General features: G+C 47.8%; 1 pseudogene; it reads left to right on the top strand.

The window, feature by feature from the left end:
* Nucleotides 1-23113, top strand: part of LOC117860377 (uncharacterized) — a 54976-nt pseudogene extending 31863 nt beyond the window's left edge.
* The last annotated feature ends 318 nt before the right edge of the window (nt 23114-23431 follow it).

Genomic DNA, 23431 nt, shown 5'->3' with positions numbered 1-23431 from the left:
CCTTATTAGATTAAAGTCCCCCACTACCAGCCATTTTTAATCTTGTGGCATATCGATCGCTTTGAACCAATCTAGAAATGCTATTTTTCCTTCAGGCGTGCAGGGAGCATAGACATTAGTTAGGAACCAAGATTCTCGAGTTAAGTTGCAGGTTAGATGGACAAATTGAGCAAAATTATTTTGAAATTCCAGACTACCCATGAACTTCGAACTGTTCCAGGCAATTAAAGAGCCCCCAGAGCTTCCAACCGAGGGAAGGAAGGTGGGCAAATTTTTTTGATATATGCATTGTCAAAATCTTCCCTTTTAGTCTCTTGAAGACACAGAATGTCACATTTTGCTTCAAGAATTTTGCTTCTGACACCATCCCATTTGTCTGCATGATTTATTCCCCTAATGTTCCAAGATAAGATAACCCATTTCCAATTACATTGATCTGAATTCATGATAAACAAAGGACATGAAAAAACCTTTGGGCAATAGGATAAATCCACAAGAAGCCCCCAAGGTCACCATAGATAACCATCCCAACATATCATAGGTCCACAAAAGATAGAGGAGGCAAGTTCTCCCATTACAATACAGTAGATAAAATATTATTCCCATTATCCAGAGATTGGTAAATAGAGCACCTAAACAAACAACTCATCAATTGTTAACATTGCTACCTTCCCAGAGACACCACTGTCAAATATCTTCTCTTTTCCTTTCTGACTCTTTGAGGATATGACCTTCCTGGAGCTTCTCCTTGGTCCTATTGGCTGCTGCTCCTGGGATCTTCCTTTCAGGCTATCTTCAGAGACATTATCTACATTCATCTTGCAAAAGTTCGTTCCCATCTTGACCATGACTTTGTTGGAGAGAGTTGGTGGCATGGCTGCGCATGCCAAACAATTTCTACTGGGACAACCCTCGTGCTTGAAGCCATTGTTGCGAGTTCTGATTCTTGGGCTCCTCCTGGCTTCAGTCTCCACCTGCAGGGGTAGAATCCTAGTTTTTTTTCTGTTGTGAGGAGCCCAATGGAGAGAAGAACCTAGCTCATAATTGGTGTAGATCAGGGAGCTCTTCTTGGTAGTTATGGGTTCAGTTGGCCCATCCAGGATCTGCATCTATGCTGGAACCAATATCAGTCAAAACCATGTTGACTTGGTGTTGCAGGTTGTAAGTTGATCCTTGTTCATTGTCGAGGTGTTGCTGAATGGGCAAGAGGAGTTCAGGTAGGTGGTAGTTGTCAATCTCCATATGTGCAGGTTCAAGATTCCCTTCTAGGCTAGGCATCTCTTGCTGCTGGGGTTGTTGGTAGATCAGGCCCTCCTGCTCTTCCACAGGGTCTCCATCCTGGTGGAAAGGCCCAATCTCATTCAAATCTAGAAAGGAAGGTTGTTGTGGGATGGCGGCAAGAGCCAACACAATTTGATGATCCTGTTGATTATCTTGTTGATCATGTTCCAGTGTTGCAGGGGCCAAGTGTTGGTCTTGCTCTGGTTGTTCAACACTCTTCTCTGACCCCTTGTCTTGGTTATAGGATTCATACTCCGGGCTTGAGACTGATGGTAATGGCACAGAAAGACTCAATTGTAAGTCCAATTCCTCCTGTTGTTCTTCTTGCTGAGGCTCCTCTTGATTTAGGTCTTGGTCTTGTTGAAGATCGAACATCTGGTCTTCTTCCATAGGTTCATCATTAAGATCAGGCACCATGTGCTGGTGTTGATGCTAGTGGTTTGGCTCAATTTGGTTATTCTGCTGTTTGTGTTCATCTTGCTGTTGCCCAACATTCTCATTTTGGTTCAAAGGGATGCCGGGAAATATGAAATTGTCCTGGAATCCAGGAGGGGGTATGCCTTCATCCTGTAGCTGCCCTCCCAGAAGTGTTTGCTGAATAATTTCACATTGGACCGTGATGGAAACCCCCTCAAAATCATCTCCCTCCAACAAAATTAGATAGTGAGGCACATCCTCCAAATTAGTGACTCTTGCTTTTACTACTACCCTTGCCATAACACTATCTTTTTGCCAATAGATTAATCTTCCAAAAGATTTAATGTCCTCTATGTTGCGAGAATCAACTAGGAAGCCTATCAGCAGGAGCCAGCACTCTGTAACAACTCTACCTAAATTAAGTGCTTTAATTCTAAACCAGTGTCAAATTAAATCCCTAAGTTAAGAAGTGAAATGATCTTTATAAACCTAAGAAGCTCTCTTTTGGAGTTTGTTTTAAAGCTTGAAATTCTATATACAAACTTAAGTTTCTGCCCAAATAAGAGTTGTAAAACTTTTAAATTCCAACAACTTTTGTTAAAGGCACCTTGTCTAATTCGGAGTGGAAAGGAGTCAAAAACAGCAACCCAAGCCGGCTTCCCTACAGGACCCTAAAAATCTCTTAAGTCCTGGAATTCGAGTTTTCCTCCATCTTTGCAAGCTTTCATCTCCCGTTTTCCTATCTAAACTCGAGTCAGAGCCTTAATAGAAGTTGTAATACCTCAAGAGTGTTCCAACTTTGTTACACTGACCCAGATCCAAATCGGGCCCGAACTTGTTCAAAATCCCAGTCAAAGTGAGGTAAACCAGTCAACTCACCCCGGATGCTAAAAATCCTAAGTCTGGAATCCCAGATTTTTGGCTAACTTTGGCCGGAAATATCTTTGCATCCTTTCACAATCTAAACCGACACCTTAAACAAAGTTTGAAGAACGATCAGAGTTGAACAAGTTTGTTTAAGGGAGTTTCGGGAGTTGTGTTGAATGATTCGGAGAAGGATCGCTCCAAAGCTGGTTGGGCTTGCTGCCCGAAGGGAGCCTCGACGCCCGCGCGCCCGAGCATGTTCGCTCGCGCGCCGCGCGCCGCGTGGCCGCCGGCCACCAGCAGCTCGCCGGCGCCCTATCCCCAGCGCGACAGCGATAGGACGAGAGCCACGGCACCCAACCCGCGCCCGCGACAGGATGGAGCGAGCGCAGGGCTAGCCAATCGCCGGCCGAGCGCAAGTCGCCTTCCGCCTGCCACGGCTCTGCTCCGCCAACCCGGTTCCGCCCGTTCGCCGAGAGAGTTGAGATGCCCCCGACGTCCCGCGCCTCCGCCCGCTCGCCCAACCCCCACGGTAGCCTTTCTGCCTTGCCCGCCCGACAGACCGGAAGCCTCAGACGCGCGCCGCCCAAGGCCAATCGCCGCCGAAGACCACTCGGAGCTCCGCCTCCTCTGCCCAATGGCATCGTCGGCCAATGGCCGCCTCGCTCAAGCACTCGCCGCTCCCGGCCTTATCCTTTCCCCACCGGAGCCCCGCCTCGACCCTCCGCGCCACCCTGGTCCTATAAAAGGGAACCCCCTCACCGGCAATGCCACCCCTTGCCACCGCCCGCACCTGCGCCGCCGCTTTCTCCTCTGCGCCCTGCTTTCTCCTCTGAGCCACCGCTTTCTTCCCGCGCCGCCGCTGAGCTTCTGTGGAGCTCACCCCCTTGCATCACCCCCACACTCCGGCGACTTCGCCGCCACCCGCAAGCCGCTTCTTCCAACACACCAGCCGCTCGCTCCTCCGCGCGGTGCTAGAGCTTGCTGGTGTCCACTAGAAGCACCGCCGCCGCCGGACCACCGTCGAAGTCTCGCCGCCGCCCAAGCCTTCGTGCGTACAACCTTCCCGCCCCAGCCTGCTCCTGCTCGGCCCCAAGGCTTCGCCGGTAGACCTAGAGGTAAGCTACTTAACCTCCCTGTCTTTCCATCTCGCCCAACCCCTGTCCTTTTCGGTTCGTCCGACCCCTCTCCGTTCGGTTCGTCCGACCCCTCTCCGTTCGGTTCGCCCGACCCCTGTCCTTTTCGTTTCGCCCAACCCTTGTCCTTTTCGTTTCGCCCGACCCCTGTCTTTCCGTCTCGCCCGACCCCTGTCTTTTTTTCGGTTCGCCCGACCCTTGTTTCGGTTCGCCCGACCTTTTCCCGTTCGTCTCGCCCGACCCTGCCAAGTTCGCCGACCCTTTCTCCGCCTCGCCCGAGGGCTCGGTTGTAATTCTTTTTCTTTGACCCGAGGGTATCGGTGAAATGTTTTTGGGGATTCCTCTGTGTTGAGTCTGAGGACCTCGGTACGGTTTTCCTTAAACCTGAGGGTCAGACCCTAAGTTTTCCCCAATCCGACCCTCTCATCTTGCTCTCCACCAACAGAAGTTGAACTCCCCCACTTTTTTTTTCTGTAGCTTTGCTACCAGTGTCCGTGTTAAAACATGAGAGTTTTGAAATAACCATCTAAAATGTTTAACCCCTGCATTGCATTTCCGTGTAGAGTTGAATCTCGCCGACGGGACGTACGAGCTTCATCCAGCACCAGAAGAAGACCCCGTCGAGGAACAGCTGCATCCCTGCGAAGGAGAGCCCGACCCAGCGCAAGACCCCGAGGACCCGCAAGCTTTTTCTGAAGGCAAGCCCCGGTGCATGAACTCCCTGTTTTGCTTTCATGCCACTTATTGATTACTTGATTGCTTATTTACGTTTCGAGGAGTTGTAATGGAACCTTAGATGCATAACTTAGTACCTTGTTTTTGAATACTAGTTTCTAAGGCCGAGTAGTTGCATTGCTTAATAGGTTTCGGTAAAAGTCGAGTGATCTCCTGTCACTCGCGAGTTATAGGAGTTGCATGTTTCAGATTTGTCGCAACTATAAGGACGATGGACGGGGTCAGGCTAGTGTTCGATGCTTGGTGGATTGCCCCGTCTGTCTAAATGAAAATGAACTAAGGTCGAAACATGTCAGCGTTTGTGATCAAGTGTTTGAAAGTACTAATCTCATACCTAGTATGGGATGGGGAAGCCTAGTACCTGATTGAACTGGGGCGTGGCATACCTTCCGGCTGTCCTTGGAACGTCGTTCCCATGGTGCATCATGTGGGTGCAAGTGCGGTCACAGTGCAGCAATAGGCCGGGACTGTGGAGCATTGCATGCCAAAGGAAGTTGGCCCTGGCACGTGCCTAAGGGATCGATGGGGACGGCTGACAAGTGAAGCGACCCTTCGTGGTGCGCGGATGTCGTGAGATTGGGTTTGCCATGCATGGTTAATAAATTCGAATCAATTCGTCTGCCTCTCACAGATTGGGACTACTTGATCGCTATTCTGCACTGAGTAAAGATGGAACATGATGATGATTTTAATCTTGATGTTTGTTAAGTAATTGCCTGGAAACCATGTTTGTTTAGTATAAGTTGCTAATTTAGAATGGATAAAGAACATAGAACATGAGCTAAAAGGTTGAAAGTAAGGACTGACTTTAGACGCTTTTGGCAAGAAAACCCCAGAGCCAGAAAGCCTTGCATGTCTAAGTCTCGGTCGTGTCTTTCCGATGGGTCAGTCTTGCTGAGTACTAGTTGCTCAGCCTTGTTGTGGCTAATCTTTTTCAGGTAATGTCAGTAGCTTGGGTGTTGGTACCACTTGGCCGACCCAGCTTCCTCCAGGCTGGACCGTCGAGTGGGATCCTTCCTCGGATGGCGAAGGAAGGAGTTTTTGATGTCATGATCGGCTCCATCATGATATCTTGTATCGACGTTTAGCTTCCGCTAGTTTTAATTTGACCTCGAACCATGCAAAATTTCGGTTTGAATTTCCAAAAACTCTGATGTAATAAATTGTTGAACTATGTTGTCATGATGGAATGTTGTAATCTCTGTGCTACTCACCCTCGCGTGAGCGATGCTTCTCGATCCTGTTTACGTGGTTTATCGGAGGAAATCCGACGGTCGACCAAGTTGACTTGCTTAAAGTGCATAATCGCATGTCAGGCGACTTCAATGCATTTTAGTCAGGTTAATTTGGGCGGTTCCGCCACACACTCCCTATTGAACATCACTCTCTTAGTATTTGGTCCCCTATTGTGATTGACAAAAGTGAAACTGAGACCACCTCTCTGATGAGGACTATGTTGAACCAAGGCATCTCTATCTGTGGCTCTATTGAGTCTTACGAATGCTTGCGCCCGATGGAAAGGACATTTTTGGATTTCTTGTATCCTAAGTTCATATTCATCTTTTACTAACCCCACAATAGTGGCTTGAACCTCAGCGGATGGAATCTCACCAGGAGGAAAACCGGAGACAGTGACGATCGCCAAATCCTCATTTGCTGGCGCCGCCCTTGGAACCACCACCCTTGCAAATTTGGGTCTCCCCTGGACAATGACTCTTGCGAACCCAAGGAACATCAATGGCGTTGGGTCAACATTCAAAAAAGCCATGTCCTTTTCCGGATTCTCTCGCTCTCCGCGCTCCTCAATGGAGTGACTTGGGATTTCTTGCGAGTGGAACAGTGGCAGTGGGGAGAGGAAGGAAGACGAAGGGGTAGTGCCCTTTTGTGTACTAAGTAGTTCTAGTCCCAATGCTTGGAGAGAAGGGAACACTGGTAGGCTTTGAGTCAGCCCATTTGCCTTTTGTGAGGGGTTCCTGAACCAGTTTAGCCCAGCACCGTCTGGCCATAAAGTGGTTGAAATTTTTGAGGAGAAATTATTGCTCGGCGGCGTAGTAAATGCGTCTGCAAACCGTTTTAGATTTTGACACAAAGGGCATGTGTAAAGCTGATGACCCCTTTGATTACAGTGCCGGCAAACTGGCATCCATACGCCTGCATGCTTGGGGTAGTTTGCAGTTGGGGGTTTCCTGTGGTTGACTTGGCGGCCTGTAGCAACAGTACCGTGCTTGGTGAAAGACCGCCCAGAAGATCTTGGTGCAGGATTTCTCAGGAGGCCAGAAGTAGCCCGTTGGTCAAATTTGAAATCGTATGCTGGGTTTGAGGGGGCAGTCTGCTGAAGACCAAAATTCTCGAGGTGGAAAATCTATTGAAGTCTAAGGGTTGGGCTTCATTATTCTGATGACGCAGATGCTGCTTCCGTGTAGCATCAAAAGACCGGGAACCCAAAGGAATGGAATTAGCACCGGAAAGAGGCACTGATTGCCTTTTCACCACATCAGCGAATGAGCCGTTAATTTTTGAATAATCAGATTTCCTTCAAGCCCTGATGGTATTCTGGTCTCACGGTTATGTTATTAACCCCAGAAAGATGTGCAAAAGAAGACCTCACAGAGACATTGAAGAGGTTCTTGTTATTTTGAAATTAACCTTTTTCCAAGTGAATGAGGGCCCTGAACCTTCTTGGCAAATTTTAGAGCTTTAGAAAAGACAATATCATTGAGCAGAAAGAAGGAAAGACCGAAAAGCTCACAGATTACTGAACTTTGATTGATAACCATGAAACCCACATTTCTAGAGCTTACAGAAAATTTAAAAATTTGATCTTCAAGCTGCTCTACTAGGAAAAGGTGAGCTTTGCCCCCCGGACCGAAAGCAAACAAGTGTTAACCGATTCCTCCGAGAGCCTGAATCTATTTCCGCTAAAAGATACAAACAGGTGAAAACCCTGCCCTGCTGGTTTCCCATCAAAGTTCACTTGAGAGCCCAAAATGCTAAGAACCGATTGACTGAATGCTCAGAATGATGGAGCTTCCAACCGACGAGATGAGGCCATGAGGATGAATAACGCCAAAGAAACAAGCATTGAAGAGTCGAACATCTCAGGATGCTGAAGCTTCCAACCAACGTGATGAGGCCATAAAGGTTAAAAACACCAAAGGATCCCCATTGGAAGGATCCCGTGCTCAAGAGTGTAACCAGAGTTCAAGCACAGCTGGTTCTGGTGATGACGGTGATGTGGCGAAGAGCTTGTGGTAGCCGACGGGGCCGGAGTGACCTTCGTCGGGTGCTGTGGACGCTGGGACCGGGGTGGTCACCGACAGGAAGAGCGCCCTCTCTCAGCTCTCCATGGAGGAATGGAGGCCCGCTGCACCCCTCTTCACTCTGATGATCCACGTTCCGGCTGCGACGTTCGGACGGTGCCGGCGGCCGGCGGCCACACTCTGGGTGAGGGCGTCCGGGTGGTGGCGGCGGCCGGCGGCCGAGCGCTAGGTGCGGCCGGACACTCTCCTCTTTGCCTCTCCGCTTCCTCGGACTCCGCAGTCCGGCCAAGTCACTTTCCCCTTCCCCTTGTTCTCATCGACGAAAGGCGCGTCACACCGCCATTCAAACGCCATTGGCGGACAGGCCGTTGGCCCCAGCTGCGCCCATACCCACGATGCCGCCGACGACGCCAAGACGATGCGATCGTCTCGCAAGCAAACCTCTGAACCTCACAATCCGGCCATCGAAGAAGGGTGAGCTTCTCACCATGAAGAAGCTCGGCGTCATCAGCCAAGATGCTGATGCTGACTGCATCTCCTCGCAACAATTTGACAAATTTCTGTCCACCGCAATGCAGCCACAGCATTTTGCTGCTATCAGGGATATCTTCCCCATGGCTAACGAGCTGTCTGACGCCCAACTATTGCAGATTGCGGCCCAGGCAGGATAGGTGAGCGCCTGAACGATGGGTGCTCCACTGCCGGTCGTCTCCACACGCTATGGAAGCTGCAAATGTCAACGTGCTGGTGTGGAACGATCGTGGCTTGAACGCCCGTTGTCGACGCGACGTCCTACGAGATGTGGTTGCCGAAGCTGGCGCCTCCATTGTGTGCGTCCAAGAGACGAAGTTAAATGTAATCTGTTAGATTGATCTCCTTCCCAATGGGCCCAAAGGCCCATAGGGACCTTGATCAGCGCCCTGATCGGGGGCGCTCACCCTAGCAATGGGTGGTGGGCCCCTGTCGCGCTGCGCTATATAAACAGGGTGGGGGACCCGGCTCGGCTCACGAGGTTCGCCGCTGCCAGCCGCCCCACCGACACACCTACCGATCTAGGTTTGCGCAGTAGCGGCGGGAAGCACCACCGCCACCTCACCGGCGACCGGACTCGGCACTGCGCGTCGCTGCCTTGCGCAGACTCCACCAACCGAACCCGCGATAGCCAGCAGCTCTGCTACTCCCACCTCTAGGGGTGAAGGTACCCCTATCTCTCTCTCTCACTCTCGGCACACACACCAAGAACCCTATGACCCTCATGTTAGTCACAATCCCGACTAGATGTGCATCTAGAGATCCTAGGCAAGGCCCTAACAATGGTATCAGACACCTCACTAGAAGCTCCTCTAAATCGGGAAAAAGAAGTAGATTGGGAAAAAGAAAAGATCAGAAAGAAACAGAAAAATGAAACCCTAACCCTAACCCTAGATCTAAAGAAAAGAGGGACGCGGGGAGACTTACATGCTGCCGTCCTCACCGTCGCACGTCCACCGACGGCGAGCGGCAAAGGCCGGCCGAGCCTCGGGCTCGTCGGGGAAAAGGTCCACCCGAACCGCCGGCGCATCCGCTCGGGGCTCGGGGGGGCACAACAACACCACCAAAGGACCGCTCGACGGCGGCGCGCCCAACCTCGTGGTGGACGCGCGCGCCAGCAAGGGGACCCGCGGTGGCGCCGGCCCTCCTCCGTGGTCACCATGGCCCTCTGGATCTCGATTTTTCGGGAGGCTCGGAGGGACAATGGGGGGAGGCTAGAAAAGAAAGGGGAGGGGGCTGCCGCGGCCGTGCGCCGGCGGGGCCATCCCTCCACCGCCGCCGCCGGCCATCGCCGGGCGCGGGAGAGACGGCCCCGCCGCTGCCGCCACGGCGGGCGCTCGCGGGGGAATGAACCGAATGAGCTAGGGTTTTCCAGGGAGCTGGCCGTCGGCCGGTTTTGATCCGCCGCGATTGACGCCCGACCGTCGGATTTGGACGGGCGGTCGAGATCGTCCGGGCCAGATTCGGCCCAGGCGGGACGCGGCAGCAGGCCGCTTCGGCGGCCCAGGCCCAGGTTGCGGCCTGCTAACCGCAGCCGCGCGGGAGGCCAGCGCCGAGCCATTTTGGCGGGCCATTTTTCGTGGGCCGCATTAGCGGGCCGACGACGTCGCGAATACGGGCCGAGCGTGGGAACGGACTGTGGGCCATTTTCGCGGCTGGGCCGAAATACGTGTTTTGCACGGTAACGTCTGATAATTAGTTTTTTCTATTTCCAGAAGCATTTACTTGATGTTTTTTTGCATAGTTTTAGTCTCTAATCTAATTTGAACCAACGGGATAATTTGTATTAGAGATTAATAAAGTTTGTACAGTGTTTTTGCTTCTGAAAATAGATTTATTTCACAGTTTCCGCAGCAAAAGTCATATTTATTGCTCCATTTAAATTTAATTTGAACCAACGAGACAATTAAATTTTGTAAGAGCATGATAAAGTTAATTAGATCATGGTGCTGTTATTTTCTAACCAACGTTGTTAATAACTATATCATGATTTAAAAAGTTCTTTTGATGCTTTTATTTCTATTTCTGCCCAACGGTGATATAGTTTTAAATTGCATCAACAGTTGTATGTTTTTTTTGACCAACGTTGGAAATAAATCATGCAATTATTGTTATGATCTCACTTATGGATTGTAAATTTCAGGATCATTCAACTTAATGGCTTGTCTCAAAGAGATACCCATTCTGAAAGGCAACAACTATACAGAATGGAGGAAGAAGATTGAGTTCTCCTTCGTTTGTGGAGAAGTTGACTGGGTGCTGACCACACCACGGCCACAAGCTCCACAGAAGCCAGTAAGGGCTGAAGGTGATGATGATGCTGCATGGCAGCAAAAGGAAAGGGACTATGCTCCACTGGAGTTGGCATACACCCTTGAAAAAAATGATAGCCATGTGCGTGCAGGAAGAGGACAGACTTAGATCCTCATATGGTGGTTCATTGCACTATGTGAAGGATAACAAAAAAAAGATTGCTAACTCCTCTTTCAAGGCACGAGGAAAAGCTCCTATGCAGCAGAATCACCAAAAGCCTCTCACAGTAGACAAAGATCAATGTCTACACTGCAAGAAAAAGGGGCACTTCAAGAAAGACTGTCCCGACTGGTTAAAGTCAATAATGGCAAAAAGAGGTGAGAATACTATTTCTTTTGTAAATGAATCCTTGTATACACAGTATTCGAAATCTACTTGGTGGATTGACTCAGGTGCAACTGTTCATGTTGCAAATTCTTTACAGGGATTCCGTTCGACGAGGACTACGCAAAGAAGCGAAAGATGCGTTGAAGTCGCAAATGGAGTCCAAGCAGAAGTTGAAGCTGTTGGCGATGTCTCTCTAGAGCTAGTTGATGGTTTCATGCTTGTACTTAGAGATGTGCTTTATGTTCCTTCGTTACACAGAAACTTGATTAGTATTTCCCGTATGGACCATGATGGTTATGAATGTCATTTTGGAAATGGAAAGTGTGCCATTTGGTTCGATAATGCATGTGTTGGTGTTGCCATCCTTCACAATGAGTTGTATTTATTATCACTATGTGAAAAAGTAAATTCTGTGTGTGATGTGAATATGAATGTATCCTCGTCAGAGAAAGAAACAAAGAAAAGAAAGAGAACTCATGAAATATCATCGAAATTATGGCACTGTCGTTTAGGCCATATTTCGAGGGGGAGAATAGAAAGACTAGTCAAGAATGAAATTCTTCCTCAATTAGAGTTCTCAGACTTAGAACAATGCGTTGATTGCATTAAAGGAAAATTTGTAAAGCAAATTAAAAAAGGCGCTAAACGTAGCACAGGAGTTTTAGAGATAATCCACACTGATATTTGTGGACCATTTCCTGTGAAAAGCGTGGATGGCTATGACTTGTTCATAACATTCACAGATGATTACTCCCGTTATGGTTACATTTATCCAATTAAAGAAAGATCAGAAGCGCTGGATAAATTTAAGATATTTAAAGCTGAAGTTGAAAATCAGCATAACAAAAGAATCAAAATAGTAAGATCCGACCGTGGGGGGGAGTACTATGGTCGACATACCCCATTTGGCCAAGTTCCTGGACCTTTTGCAAGGTTTTTGCAGGAAAATAGCATAGTAGCCCAGTATTCGATACCGGGCGAGCCTCAGCAAAATGGAGTAGCTGAAAGGCGTAACCGTACACTGATGGATATGGTGCGCAGCATGATGAGTTATTCCACCTTACCATTGGGACTGTGGATGGAGGCGTTGAAGACCGCCATTCACATTCTAAATAGAGTGCCAAGTAAGTTGGTGCCCAAAACACCGTACGAACTATGGACAGGAAGAGTACCCTTACTAAACCACTTGCGTGTGTGGGGGAGCCCAGCTGAGGCCAAAGTATTTAACCCAAACATCGGGAAGCTAGATCCCAAAACAGTAAGTTGCCACTTCATTGGCTATCCGGAAAAATCAAAAGGTTTTCATTTCTACTGTCCAAACAGATATACAAAGTTTGTAGAAACAAGACAAGCGATTTTCTTAGAGGATGAAATAGTGAGGGGGAGCATGGTAGCTCGAGAGATTGATCTTGAGGAGAAGCGTGTGTGTGCACCTAATCCGATGATTCAGGAACCATACTTCTCACTACCTATTATTCCCGCACCGATAGTTCCTGAGGTCGTGGTGCAAGCACCCGCTACAGTCCCTGACATTGTGGTGCAGGCACCTGCTGTGATATCACCCGTGGAAACGATGAGTGAAGTTTTGGAACCTGTCCTTCAGGAGCCAACTGAACCCACCATTACACACGAGGAAGAGTTGCAGCAGCCACCTCTGAATAGTGTGCCACAAACAGAGGCACAAAATGTGCCCGAAAGTGAGGGGCCTAGAAGGTCTCAAAGGGTCACAAAATCAGCTATCCCTGATTGCTATAAAGTTTATAATACAGAAGAAGTTCATATAGAAGGTGATCCCACTTCATATGAGGAAGCCATGAAAAGTGTTCACTCATCGAAGTGGCTAGAGGCCATGGAAGATGAGATGAAATCGATGAGTTCCAACAATGTTTGGGAACTTGAGGAGATTCCTAAAGGAGCCAAAACAATAGGCTGTAAATGGGTCTACAAGACTAAACGTGACTCCAAAGGGAATATAGAAAGGTATAAGGCGAGACTTGTGGCAAAAGGCTTTACACAAAGAGAAGGAATAGATTACAATGAGACTTTTTCTCCTGTCTCATGTAAAGACTCCTTAAGAATCATAATGGCACTGGTTGCACATTTTGACTTAGAGTTACATCAGATGGATGTAAAGACGGCATTTCTAAATGGGGATTTAGAAGAAAATGTCTACATGAAACAACCAAAGGGTTTTATCATGGAAGACAAAGAGAATATGGGATGTCGTCTAAAGAAATCCATTTATGGATTAAAGCAAGCCTCTAGACAGTGGTATCTAAAGTTTAATGATATAATAAAGAAATTTGGGTTTCAAGAGAATATAGAGGACAATTGTGTCTATGCAAAGTTCAAAAATGGGAAATACATTTTCCTAATCCTGTATGTGGATGATATCTTACTTGCAAGCAGTGATATCAGTCTACTGCAAGAGACAAAGAAGTTCTTGTCCTCAAACTTCGATATGAAGGATCTTGGTGAAGCATCATATGTTTTGGGCATAGAAATTCATCGAGATAGATTGAATGGGGTCCTTGGATTATCACAAAAGGTATATTTAGAAAAGGTTCTAAAGAAGTATAATATGCATGCGAGTAAGGCCACACCTACTCCCATAGTCAAGGGCGACAGTTTTGGAAATTTTCAATATCGCAGGAACCAGTACGAGATCGATCAAATGAAAGCTCTTTTCTTGTTGCTGAGATGCTAGGAAGCGGCTTCTCCACTTTCGTCTCTCTGCCGGCCTCGGGCACCAGAGGGGGCATTCTGATCGCCTGCAAAAACCCGGAAGCCGTGTGCACCTTGTTGCACGCGGGACGTTACTCCATCACTACCACAGTGACGGTAAACGGGCAGGACGCGCCTTGGAGTCTAACAGCGGTTTATGGTCCTCAGCCAGAAGCGGATAAGGTGGAGTTCTTGGACGAATTACGTTCTGTTCAGCAACTCGCCACGGCCTTGTGGGTTATCGCCGGCGACTTCAACCTCCTCCTGCGTGCGTCTGACAAGAACAGAAACAACATAAACCGGTGCAATCTAGGGAGGTTTCGGCGGTTCGTCGATGAACTGCAACTCAAAGATGTTTATTTGCATGGCCGCCGCTATACTTGGAGTAACGAACGAGAGGATCCAACAATGGCGCAACTGGACAGGGTGCTGGTCTCGATGGACTGGGATGCACGTTTTCCGTTTGCCTTCCTTCAGGCCCTCTCCTCTTATGCCTCCGACCACTGCCCCCAGCATCTCGCCACTAATGCTACGTTTACAGTGAAACACCATTTCCATTTTGAGCCTTGGTGGCCGAAACTGCCTGGCTACCAGGACATGGTCACCCGAGCTTGGTCTTCTCACTGCGCCTCCTCGGATCTGTTTGTCTGCCTGGACCACAAGCTCAAGAATACGGCGAAAGAGCTTAAAAAATGGAGCAGTCGAAGTATTGGCCAAATCAGAACACAGCTCCTCGTAGCGAAGACTCTCATTCTCTGGCTGGATAAAGCACAAGAGCAAAGAATCCTTACTGCTGATGAAAGGGACCTCAGGAAACAGCTAAAGTACAAATCACTTGGCCTGGCGTCCCTTGAGCGAACTATGGCGAGGCAGCATTCACGATTGCTGTTCCTACGGGAGGGGGATGCAAATACGAAGCTTTTTCATATGCACTCGAGCTACCGCATAAAAAAGAAGCACATTGCCAAACTAGAGCACGATGGTGCTGTCGCGCTCACCCAGGAAGACAAAGAGCAGCGCCTGTTCAATCACTTCAAGGCGATCATGGGGACGCCCTCAGCTAGAACAGAACACATTGATCTCCTGGCGCTGGACTTTCAGGCCTTCGAGCTTGGTCACCTGGATGCGCCTTTCTCCGAGCAAGAAATCTGGAACACGATCAGAAGTATGCCAAATGAACGAGCTCTCGGACCAGACGGCTTCACTGCAGAATTTTACAAAGCATCATGGCAAGTGATTAAAGGGGATGTGGTGGCAACATTCAACGCTTTCTATATAAATACGTGTGCTCAGTTCAGCCGGCTCAACAGCGCCCTGATAACACTTGTGCCCAAGAAACAAGATGCTGCCTCACCGAGAGATTACAGGCCGATAAGCCTCATACATAGCTTCGCCAAATTGGTGGCAAAGCTACTGTCTAATCAGCTAGCACCTAAGCTACATAAGCTGGTTGATGTCAATCAGAGTGCCTTCGTTAAAAACGCTCGATCCATGACAACTTTAAGTTTGTCGAATAGGCAGTGAAAGCTTTACATCGAAAGAGAAAGGCCAACTTGCTACTCAAGCTAGACATCTCCAAGGCATTTGATACGGTGTGCTGGCCATTCCTGTTGCAAGTGCTCCAAGCACAGGGTTTCGGGGATAAATGGCGTGACTGGGTGTCGGTACTCATCTCCACTGCCACCACTCGAGTTATTCTGAACGGCATACCAGGCAACATCATACACAATGCACAGGGTTTAAGGCAAGGGGACCCCTTATCCCCCATGCTATTCATTTTGCTGATGGAGGTGCTGCATCGCTTACTTAAGAAGGCTGCACAATAGGGGGTTTTGGCTCCCCCGGCTGATCAGGGCATCCACCATCAGTGCTCTCTGTACGCCTACGACGTGGTCATCTTCTCAACACCAAACGTACAGGACGTCATCACAATAAAGCAGGTGCTTGACTTCTTTGGAAATGCCTCAGGTCTGAAAACGAACCTACAAAAAAGCTTAATTGCACCGATCTCCTGCTCACAAGAACAGATCGACAGGATCAGAAATTTTTTCCCTGCAGAGCTAACTGAGTTCCCAATCCAATATCTGGGACTGCCGCTAGCAGTGGGCAGGTTGAGGAAGGTGCATTTCCAACCACTTATCGACAAGATATCCAACACTATCCCAACATGGAAAGCACAGCTCATGAAAAAGGCGGGGAGGTTGATAGTCGTTAAATCAGTGATGAGCTCCATATGCACTCACAGCCTGATCTCCCTGAAGGTGCCTGATTGGGTTTTGCAAGAAATAGACAAGCGAAGGAAAGGCTTTCTATTGGCAGAAAAGGCGAAAGCTCAGGGGGGACAATGCTTGGTTGCCTGGTCAGTTGCTTGCAGGCCATTTGAGTTTGGCGGTTTAGGAATTTCAGACCTTCGCACTGCATCTTTTGCTCTCAGATTGAGGTGGATGTGGCTGAAGAGAACAGATGGACAGAGACCCTGGAAACATTTGTCAAACGACTTTGAGAGGGACAGCAACCTCCTAATTATCTTCCAGGCATCGATTCAGGTTCAATTAGGCGATGGAAATCTGGCCTTGTTCTGGACTGATAATTGGCTCGGGCAATGATCCCCTTTATACTAGCTCCTGAACTTTGCCACATGATCAAGTCTAAGATCAAACGTACATGGATAGCGGCCGACGCCCTGAATGGCAAGAGATGGATAAGGGACATTGTCGGACATGCTACAGTACAAGAGTTGTCCCAATATGTTCAGCTTTGGCATGTAGTTTCTGATGTCGAGCTACGCGTCGGAGTTGAAGACAAGGTCTCCTGGAGGTGGGAAAGTTCTGGGATTTACTCAGCACGCTTGGCATATAGAGCCTTCTTCCTCAGCTCGACGACATTCCCAGCAACTAAAGCTCTGTGGCGCGCATGGGCTCCCCTGAAAGTCAAGTTCTTTGCTTGGTTAGCACTGTGAGAACGCCTGTGGATGGCTGCACGTCGCAAGCGTCACAGGATCTAGAATAGCGACGATTGTGCACTTTGTAGCTAGGAGCCTGAAACGGCAGAACACCTCCTTGCACGATGTACCTACACTCAGCAGGTGTGGTTGGCCGTCAGCCAAATAATCGGCATTCAGAATGTCCCACCAGCTCTGAATGATTCTCTGATGGAATGGTGGATACAGAAGCGAAACAGACTCAATGCCATCAAGACAAGAGGCCTCGATTCAACGTTCATGTTGGTCTCTTGGAAGATTTGGAAGGAAAGGAACGATCGAGTCTTCGCAAGGGTGACGGAAAAAACCCCAGCGCAGCTAATCGAGGCGATAACTGAAAAAGCCCTTCTCTGGTGTGCAGCAGGGGCGCGTTGCCTCGCAGCTCTTGGGTGGCATGTTGCTGCTACTAGTTAGGAGACTATTCTCCAGGATTTTCTTTCCTAGGGTGCTCGAATTTTGTATCCGTGTGCGTGCGCCCGGTTGGCCCACGTTGTAAAAAAAGTTTTCATTCTCTTCTTGATGGAATGATATGCAGCTCTCCTGCGTATTCTAGAAAAAAAATATCTGTAGGTATTTGTGGCGACCACGCCCAGGCATGTTTTTCATTAAGACGTGGGACATATATGTAGGTATGAATTAGGATTGTATAGAATTCGCTTGTGCAGTAATGTAGTTTTCTGTATTTTTCACTTGTAGCTAGGGAAGTTGGGATGCTTCCGTAGGTCTTTTCTGTCCCATCCTATGTCCTCTGTTTTGAAATCCGAATCTGTTCAATTAAGGGGTGTTTGGGAGGAGGGGGCTAAATTTTAGCCCCCATCACATCGAATGTTTGGACACTAATTAGGAGTATTAAACCTAGACTAATTACAAAACTAATTACACAACCTCTAGGCTAAATCGCGAGACGAATCTATTAAGCCTAATTAGTCCATGATTTGACAATGTGGTGCTACAGTAACCATTCTCTAGTGATGGATTAATTAGGCTTAATAGATTCGTCTCGCGATTTAGCCTAGGGGTTCTGCAATTAGTTTTATAATTAGCTTATGTTTAGTCCTTCTAATTAGTATCCGAACATCCGATGTGACAGGACTAAAGTTTAGCCCCTGGTATCCAAACGCCTCGAGTTTTGTGGCGACCCAATGATCCAGAGAATCAGAGAAAGCAAAAATCGCATCCCTACTCATAGCTTACTTTTCACTGCAGTTGGGGCAGACCATACTTGACAAGGGATTTCTTCACCTCTTGGGAGAAAAGATGGGGGGGAATGTGATGCTTATTGTTGCTGAAAAGATGATAAACTAATTGTTGGAGCTCTTAACCTTATTGGAGGTGATACACTGTTTGACCGGTTATGGGGATGCCTGCCAGATGCTTACTTTCCCAATTTGCATTTTGATGCTTGCTATTATCAGGTAATTTGCCCATGTTTTAGAACCATATGTTTGGAACAATGTCATTATATGGTTTGCTTATAGAATAGTGATATTGTCCAGGCGATTGAAGCAGCCATAGAGTTAAACCTGAGTAAGGCAGAGGTAGGTGCTCAGGGAGAGCACAAGATCCAGCGTGGTTACCTCCGAATGACAACTTACAGCTGCCACTACTTTCCAGATCCTGGTTTTGCGGCAGCTATTGGAAATTTTCTTACACATGAGACCGCTCAGGTATTTTCATGTCGATATTTTGAACCATTTTCTCGCCAAAACTATGTGATATCAACCTTGCTGTCTTTGTTGTACTCACTTCTATGTGTGCTGAAAATAATCTTTTGTGGACGCATATACAACTCTTTCATCTGAGTGCATAGTATATGTAGTTAATCAGTGTAGTTTTGCCATCCACATCCAATGCCAAACTCACCCTAGATTGAGTACCACATCTGGCACCCTTAAATCTGAAACTTGTCCTGCTTTAGTTTCAATATTTTCCGCTACATTCGCCTCACATTCTTATGGGCCGATCGGGTGCTCTAGTGTACATCATCATCCCCAATTGTTGATATACACACAAAAAAAAAGAAATTATTACCTCAGCAGTACCACTTTTTGGAGCTAATGCTACTTTATGTTAGCCGGTGCTGAGTGTGACTAAGATTAGGACATCTTAGTAAACACGCATTGACTTTAGCAGTAGTTTGTTATTACCATATATTAATGCATAAGGCATGATATCTTATTTTACCTTTTTCTAGCTTACTGTTGATAAGTTCTATTTTTCCCCCCAGTGGTGAGTAATTGCTGACATTACCAGTGTGGTGTTTATTTTATATCAGACTCTCCTTTTCTTAAAATACTTAAGGAAATGCAGTTTATTATGATGGACAGTTTGCATACCTTTCTGCCTTTTCCTGAAACTCCCAACTAATATTCTTGGTGTTAATAATACCAGGTTAAGCATGTTATTAAGATCCTTCATGATTCCGGTCCATACAAGGAAGACACACTGAAAGAGTGCTGCTCAACAAGACAACGACCTGTAGAACACAGAAGGGGCTTACTCTTTGCATACTGTTTTATAGAATTAGCATCTTTTATGTAGCAACAGGAATACGTGTAATCCCATTAAGTATACCAAATTATGAATCCCACATTTGTACACTGCTAGGAATGTAAGTATTTAACATGTAAATCCAAAAGGCACGAAAGGTCAACATCTAGACCCAAACATTCTGCGATATTGTGCATCTCTGCGTCAGAAATGCTTTCTGGGCGCTATTACATCAGCCTTACAGGAACCTACCCGTTGAGTTGGGAGCTATAGCTATACTTGTTTCTACTTTTCCCAACATTAGGATCTGATGCTTCGTGTATATTGCGCTCTTTCTAATGGGATCTTCCCCATCAGGAGGATCATCTGAACTATTAGTAGGAAATAGGTGAGCAGTTCGCATCATCCAAGAGGATATGCAGGAAAGAAAGGTTCAACGTCGCATCAGCATATCAGACAAGATCCAAGCCCAAAAGGACGTCAGATATAACGCACTTACTTTATAATACTAAGTTATTAAATGGAAGTCATTTTGTTTTGTCAAAACTTCTCTGACTTTGATTAAATTCATAGAAAAATACATAAATATCTACAACTGTCATTTAATCATGATACGTTAGTATCCTAAATTTCATAGTACCACGCTAGTAGGCTCAGCATATTAAAAAGAAATAAATGTTTAAAAGTCTTTTAAAATTGCTATAGTACATTAAAAAACCGAAGCCACAAAACTAGGATAAACTATTAGAAATGTTTGAACCAGCAGGCGTAAAATAATGCGCTATATCAGTTCAGAAATCATTGCCGGGTGAAGTAACGCTACATCTGGCATCGTTAAATGTGAAAGGGCGCCCAATGTGAATCTTGTTCTGATAGTACTTCACGTTATGATTGGCTAATGCGTCTCTGCTGTGCAGATTGAGTGCTCTATGATGGCTATTGCGTCTATGCTGTGCAGATTGAGACCCCGTTTGGTTCCCGCTGCTTATTTTTAGCACATGTCACATCAAATGTTTAGATACTAATTAGGAGTATTAAACATAGACTATTTACAAAAATCCATTACACAGATGGAGGCTAAATGGCGAGACGAATCTATGATGAATTAATTAGGCTCAATAGATTCATCTCGCCGTTTAGCCTCCATCTATGCAATTAGTTTTATAATTAAAACATATTTAATCCTCCTAATTAATCTCCGAATATTCGATGTGACACAGACTGAACTTTAGCTCGAGGAATCACGGGGTGCTCTTGTGTGTGTTTGGTTCGCCTTTGATTTCTAGCCTGGCTAGCTTTTTAAGCTTGGGCATGTCTAGCCTGCTTAGCCCAAGCCAATAGGCCATTGTTTGGTTGGAGTGATTGCCCAAGCCTGAATAAGAAATGGTGTATTTGGTCATCTGGTTTTGCTGCAACAGAATCACCTCATCTTTCAACCGGAAAGTTTACCACCCCCCGCCGCCGCCCCCCCCCCCTTTGAAACATTTCATCGAACACGTGTGGTGCATGGAGTTCGGTCTGGTGGTGGCGCGCGCGTGCGGCAGGGACGCCGAAGAAAGCAGGCAGCATGGCTGTGGGATGGCGCATGCAGAGCTCCCGGAGGCTGCGGGCGGAGTGGTGGCCGGCGGGAGCTTCGGCGAAATTCGCATGGAGGTCTCCGTCGAGCTCGGGCAAATCCGCCTCCTACTTGACCGCGCCACCTTCACTCCATGGCCGGCTTGCGCCTTTGCCACACTCGCCGTGCCCTGCTTGCTGCCGTCGTCCTCCTCAGTCGTCACGCACCGAGCCCAGCGGTCTCATGTCATCACACCCCAAGCACTGGGAGGTGACGGGAATGGCAATCGGGTGCTAGCCAAGCCAGGCTCGCTGGAAACGGACGCCCACAGCGTTTCCAGCAAGCCAGGCTGCGGGCTGGTCAGTGGTCTGGCGAGGACTGGCTAAAGGCCCAAAACAGGAAACCAAACAATCTCAAGGTGGCTTCCTGGACCATGGTTGAGAGTTAGGCATCTAACCAAAGGGACCCCTTGTGTACAACACTATGACCATGAAATCGCGTGGACAGAGGATTTGTTGTTGCCTTTCATCGGTCTTACTTTTCAGAGCTATGAGCTTGCTCACCCTTTTTAGATAGTCACCAATATCTCCCTCATCTCGCCTCAAATAAAGGAGGAGTTGCATCTTCCCAATAGGAGAGCCCACACCAACTGTCACTCACCGAACAGCTTCTTCCACGGTGTGCCTTCGCCGGCCTCTTCCACACCGTGCCACGCCTCGACGTCCACGACGAGCCCATGCTGCAAATCTCATCCGACGAGCAGGGGCCGCAGATCCGTGGTCGATGTCCACGGCCAACCACCGCCTTCGTGCCCATGGTGGTTAACTGGTTGGCGTCACCATCCACCACAGGCCACATGAGGTGGTGGAGGTTCGCCATAGGAGGATGTCAACTCGGACATTGGATCCACCTCTAAGCATGGTGGAGCAGAGCAGCGAGCAGATGTGGAGCCATGCATGGGCTTCCAGGTTGCGGTGGCTATGCGCAGATCGGCACCGCAGAGGTAGCGTTGGAGAGGGAGGAGGTCATGGTGGGAGAGAAAGGGACGAGTGGCGGCATAGAGAGATAAATGTGAAGAGAAGCTACTGACATGTGGAACCTATATGCCAAAGTGTATATTGGGATTGGTGTATTGGTGATCTGCTGAGACAACTCTTCAATAATCCAAAAAAGCAATATTAGTAATCACCAATACCACCTTATTGAGGATAAATTATTGGTGAGCTACTAGAGATGCTCTAATGCTACTCAATGCTTGCCGATCCACATACAAAATACTCATTCTGTTATTAAAATAGTAAATATGTGTTGGCTATAGCAGGAGATTCTTAATATTCTGGATTAATCCAGGAGTAACATTTTTCTAGGGTTGTCTAATTTGGATTTTTTTCAACTTTATCATCAATTTATATTTTTTTATATTTAAAAATTGACAATACTAGACTCGTTTGAAAAATATTTTGATAATATATAATTAATTTATTTAAAATTATGTTTTTTTAGATACTGCTAATCAAAGTTTGAAGAATTTGACTAGGGCGATAGATGAACTTATATTTGTGATTAGAGAAAGTAGCTTTCTTTCTTTTTAAATATCAGGTTAGACATGTCGTTGAAGTGTTACTCTTGCATGATTCTGGTCCATACGAGGATGAAAGGTTTAGCATGTGTTTAGTTGGAAGGTTGAATCGGGTTGAACCCGTTTTTTCGAGTGTTTGGTTCAAATGGTACTGGGTTGTGGTTGTCCCATAGAGGAAATATTCTGACCAGAGGCGGGTTCAGCCTGCCCTTCCAAATCGGAGAAACCATGGCGACCCACTTCTGGTGGCTGCGCGAAGTCACGGGGAGTGCGAGGGCGGAGCGAGGGAACGGGGAGCAGCGCGGGAACGCGGAGCGGCGCCGGCGTTTGCGCCGGCACGGGGAGCAGTGCCGGCGGCTTCACAGGCGTGGAGGGAGCGACACTGGCACGCCTCGCGGGCGCGGAGGGAGGTGTGCCGGCGACCTCGTGGGTGCGGAGGGAGGTGCGTCGATGGCATCATGGCGCAGACGGAGGGGCGCTGGTGGCCTGGGGGGTGCGAACAGAGGGGGAGCGAGGGAATAGAGAGCAGCGCCGGCGTCCGCATCTGCGCGAGGGCAGAGCGAGGGCACGGGGAGCGGCGTCCGTGCGGCCACGGGTGCGGAGGAGGAGCGGTGGCGGCATGCGCATCGGAGGGGAGAGAGAAGAGCCCAACGAAGAAGAGAGGGTCAGAGGATGACGTGCGGGCCCCGTGTCTGTGTCCCATCCCATCAGCCCTTCAACCAAACAAAAAATGTGGAATAAACATAACCCTCTTACCAAAACAAGAAATAGATCCCATCCATTCCTAAAAACAGAAATAGGTCCAATCCATTCCTAAAAACAGGGTTAGGTCCAACCCACCCCTTCTGATCCCTGAACCAAAGATTCCCCTTCTGATCCCAGAACCAAAGATTTGCATACGAGCAAGACGTTGACGTGTAGAAGACTGAAAAGTGACTTGCTGTTTGCATACTGTATCGTAGCAGTTCCCTTTTATGGGGGTAGCAACAGGAATATGCCTCCACAAGAAAGTGCTGTTTAAAGATGGCAATGGGTAATTACCCGCTGGGTATGTGCTGCCCATACACTTACCCAAAAGAAAATATTTTACCCCCTAATTTACACATACCCACGCACGGTACCCTTAGGGTGTGTTTGGTTTGGAGACGAGATGGGATGGGTTGGTCCTATCCCAGTTTTTTGATAGGATCGTCCCGACTCGTGTTTGGTTGAGAAGGATGGGTTCGTCTCCATTTTTTT

This window comes from Setaria viridis, chromosome 6, assembly GCF_005286985.2.
Source record: "Setaria viridis chromosome 6, Setaria_viridis_v4.0, whole genome shotgun sequence".
NCBI lineage: Eukaryota > Viridiplantae > Streptophyta > Magnoliopsida > Poales > Poaceae > Setaria > Setaria viridis.
This window is presented reverse-complemented; position numbering and strand designations above follow the sequence as displayed.